The sequence below is a fragment of the Pediculus humanus genome, genomic scaffold, assembly GCF_000006295.1.
Source record: "Pediculus humanus corporis 1103172107415 genomic scaffold, whole genome shotgun sequence".
Lineage (NCBI taxonomy): Eukaryota > Metazoa > Arthropoda > Insecta > Psocodea > Pediculidae > Pediculus > Pediculus humanus.
The window spans coordinates 12,124-17,260 of NW_002987039.1; positions in this window are offsets into that span (position 1 = coordinate 12,124).

Below are 5,137 nucleotides of genomic sequence, written 5' to 3' on the forward strand. Positions count from 1 at the left end.
AAAAAAATTCAAAGTCACAAAAATAATAATAATAATAATAAGTAATTTACCGCCATTTTAATTTTTTTAATTATAAGTTATTACTTACACACACACACACACACAATAATAACAAAATATTATTATTAACGTTTAAAAAAAAAAAAAAGGAAATAATCAAAGCGTAACCGAAAAATTTCCAGTTTGCCGCCATCTGTCAAATATTTTCCAGCTGTCGTTAAAATAAATAAATTAATCAACCGACACAAAAAAAAAAAAAATTTAATAATTAATTATTAAAATTATTTTTTTATTTTGTTCTGCCTTCATTTTTTAAATTACTTACTTACTTACTTACCACTTTATCATTTAAATTAATTATGTGACACGGAAGTAAAACGTCTCTTCCGGCTATTCCCACGACTATTGTATCAGTGTCCTTGAATTCTGGATTTCTTATCATTTGTAAACGTTCTTTTATTTTATTTTCCTTCCTATATTTATTATCGTGTCCTCAAATAAAAAAAATTAATTTATTATTATTATTATTAAGTATATAAAAACCTATAGAAATCTTACGCATATTAATTTATTTTATTATTATTATTATTATTATTATTATAAATAAATAAATTAAAAGTGTAATTTTTATTTTTTTACTCCGTCGGTTAGAAAAAAAAAATTTTTTTTTACCCCGAAGGAAATTTTTTTTTTTTTTTTTTTTTTTTCCTGTTGGGAAACCTGATTTTCTCTTAAAAGAAAATTTTTTTTATTAAAAAAAAAAAACAATTTTAAAGAGAGAGAAAGAGAGGAAAAAATATATATATAAAATATAAAATTCAAATCTTTTAACACGTTGACGTATAAAATGATCGTGCTCAAGCATATTCATTAGCAAAATGAAAATTTGATTAAAAGTCTGGGTATATATAAAAAAAAAATTTTCTTTTCTGATTCCACGTCTCCCACTCTCTCTCTCTCTCTCTCTGTTTTTTCATTATAAAAAAAAAAGTTTTTAAAATCCTTTTTTTTTTTTTTACGAAAAAAAAATTTTTTAAATTTACATTGAATAAAAAATTTCGTGTAATAATTAATTAAAAATAATAATAATAATAATTACGTTAAAACCCAATGATTATTTTTTTTTTTATTAGTTTTTTTTTTTTTTAAAGCAGAAGACAAAAAAAAATTTTTTTTTTTTTAAAAAACAAAAACAACCGGATAAAAAAAAAAAAGTTATTAAAGTAATAAATTATATTTTACACAATCTATTAAAATGTTTTTTAAAAAAAAATTTTATCCCGAAATTTTATTGGATAAGGGAAAGAAAATTTTTTTTTTTTCAAAACCTTTTTAAACCTTTTTTAAACCTTTTTCGATTCCTTTTTTTTATATATATATAAAATTATCGTTTCGGTAAAAAAAAAAAAAAAAAAAAAAAACCAAAGAAAAAAGAAAAGTATGAAAGAATTCTGTGTGTGCGAAAAAAACAATAAGAGAATAATATCATTTTAAAAACTATATAAATACAACCTCGATATAATAATAATAATAATAATAATAATAATAATAATAATAATGATGATGATAATAATATTAAAAATCGTATCGTTTGTGGAAAAGAACATAAATGTTTATTATGTAAATATAAAACACATTTAGATATGAAATTGAAAAATAACATAAAAACCATTAGGTAGAAAAGAATATGTTTTCAGAAAAAAGAAAAAAACGAGGTTCAAAGCGTATTTATACTAAATATAGTTTTCATACGTGAAAGAGAGAGAGAGAGAGAGAGAGAGACAGAGAGATGGAACATGTAAAAAAAAAAAGAATTTCATTTTAATAACAATGCGTTTTTTAATAATATGTACATAAATTTATGTGCGCGTTTATGTGCTTATACGCGCGCGCGTATAAGTTTAATTAAATTTATAAATATAAATCCGGTCGCAAAAGTATAAATACTATTTAATAATAATAATAATAATAATAATAATAATAATAATAATAATAATGATGATGATAAAAAACGTTTTTAAAAAAAAATTTTTTTAATTTACTTTTTTTTTTTTTAATGCGGGAAGGGAAGGGAGGAAAAACGTTAAGAAATATTAAAATAAATATAATGATGATTATATATATATACATAAATTAAAACCTGTAGCTGGGAGAAAAAAAAAATAATAATAATAATAAAGGGGATAAGAGGGAAGGGAGGAGGAGGAGGAGTAGAAGAAGAAGAAAAGTAACAAAAAGTTAAATAAATAAACCTTTTATGTTATGACGCTTCAGCAGAGAACCTTTCATTTCCTTTGATTCTAAACAGGATTCCTATTTTCTCTCTCTCTCTATCTTCTTCCTTTAACTTTTTGAGTTTAGAGTGTTCTAGATAATGAACTTTCCTCTTTCCTTTATTTCTTCTTTATACGTTCAACCAAATTTTAAAATTTATTTCTCAAGCCTTTTCTTTTTCTCTCTCTCTCTCTCTTAATTTTTTGTGTGTGTGTTATTTGTCTTGTGTTATATAACGAGTGACTTGTCCGGAACGTTTTCGGTAACTATGTGAAATTTTTTGAATTAATTTAATTTTTTTTGCGTATATGAAAGGCTAATGAAATGCAAGAATAAAATTATAAAAATAACATGGCGAAGAGAGAGAGAAAGAAGAGAGGAGAAGAGAGAGAGAAATGAATAAAAATTTTAAACTTAGTTGGAAATGTGTAATATATAATATTAAATCTAATAACGGTAGAATATTATTGCCAACAATAAAAAAAAAAAAGTTTTGAGTCGTTTTTATAGAAATAACATATGTTGTCGTCACACTCAGTATATTTTTTCAATATTTACCCTTCCCCCTCCCCTTCCTCCCCCTCCCCATTCTTACATAAGTTTATATATATTTTTTTCATAATAACTTTAAAAAACATGTCGTCGTCGTCATTGTAGTCGGACTTCTATTTTTATTTATTTATTTTTTTTTTGCATGAGTTTTATAATAATAAAATATATTTCATATACGATCATCTTATAATTTCCATTATTATCATCATTATCATCATTATTATTATTATTAAATTTAATTAACGGTAAAAGAAAAATATTTAAAAAAAAAATTTTAATTATTAAATCACGTGTATTGTAATTTTCAGGTGTGTGTGTGTGTGTGGGGGGGTACGTGAGCGTGTGACAAATAAAAATCGAATAATTTTCTTAAATAAAAATTTTAAATATGGCGGCCATTTTTTTATTAATATAAATAAAATCTTGAGCTTCGATGATGTAACGAAAAAAATTTAATAATAAAAAAAATAAAAAAAATTCAATTATTAAACTTTGGAATCCGTTAAAGAATTTTTTTTCGCTTTGAGTTAAAAAAAAAAATTTTATTTCGATAATAATAATAATAATAATAATAATAATAATAATAATAATATATATTATAAATTATACCGTAAGTGATGATTCAATGAATTATTTAAAAGGAAAAAAAAAAGGAAATTTATTATAATATTATATATAAATTTTCCATATTTATTATATTAAAAAAAAAAAAAACAAATTAGGTAAAAAAGAAATGAAATTTTATTATTATTATTATTATTATTTCCAGTCGTGCGAAAAGAGGGAAGAAGAAGAAGGAAAAAAAAAGAAAAATTATGGCGGCGGTGGATGTATAATAATAATAATAATAATAATAATAAAAAGAAAGAAAAATTTATATTTTTTTTCCTTTAGCAAGTATTTAAATTGTTTTTAGCGGTTAAAAAAAAAAGCAAATTTGTAGGTACTCGGGGAAAAATAATAATAATAATAATAATAACAACAAATTCAAAGTAAATTAGACGAAATAAATAAAACGAAAGGATAGAAAGAGATAGAAAATCCTCTCCGTTTAAAAAAAAATGCCAATATTACAATAATTTAAAAAAAAAAAAAAGAAGGATAAAGGAAACCACAGCCGACGCCATAATTTTCCTCGATATCATTGTTTTTTTAATGTTGTAGTAATAAATAATTCCATTTTTATTTTTATTTTTAAACTCATACTATTTCTTATTATTGACTTTCTCTCTCTCTCCCCACCCTATCCCCTCCCCTTTCCCCCACCCTCCCTCTCTCTCACTTAATTTCTTCTGTTTTTTATAATATCTTTTTTTTCTCTAATTAATTTATTTCGTTTTCCATCTTAATAAATAAAAATAATAAAAATTCAAGGGATTTAAAATTTTTTTTTCTTTCGACTAATTGGTAAGGGGTTAAAGGTGAAAAAGTTAGGGAGGAACTAAGGGACGAGAAATGGGGAGGCGGGGAGGGAAAAGAGGGAAAGAAACAATAAGGATTTTCTTTCGTTTTTCGTTTCTTGTTTTTCGTTCGATTCGATTATTTATTAAACTATTGTAAAAAAATAAAATAATTTTAATTTCAGAATAATAATAATGATAATAATAATAATAATGTTTCTTTGGGTTATCACTTGCAAAAATCCACAGATAGATTTAGTAAAAGTAAAATATCTAATGTCTAAATTAGTTGACGTTCAAAAATTAACGAACCAGAAATAAACTTTTTAGATCAGGAAAAGGAAGTTCTTTTGTTGGATTCACTCAGTGGAGGAGACACATTAAAGAGAGAGAGAAGGAGGGGGGAGGGGGAGAGAGAAAGAAACGTCGGTAATTTGTCAAAAAAGGCTTTTAAGTCCGATTGAAAATCGATTCTAATAAAATAAGAAAAAATTTAAGAAAAGGATATTTTAATTTGAAAATTTATAAAAATAATAATAAAATACTTCCGAAAGTACTCTCCCCTCCCCCCTACTTCCCACCCACTCATCCACGTGATCTTTATCAGAACGACAACAAAAACAAAAAAAATTTTTTTTTTATTTAATTTTTCAATTACACAAAAGATTTTTTTTTTTTAACGAAAAAAAAAAAAAAAAGTCAAATTCCGATCCTGTTATAAAACAATTGCCAACAATTTTTGCTTACCTTTTGTTAGAAAGAGAGAAAGAAAAAAAAAAACAAAGAACTTTTGCCAAAATTGACGCGGTTTAAAAAAAAAAAAAAAACATTTTTTTTAACAAAATCACGAATGAATTGAAAAAAAAATTTTCTTCATCAGCGGAAACGGAAATAAAAAAAAAAATGAAAAA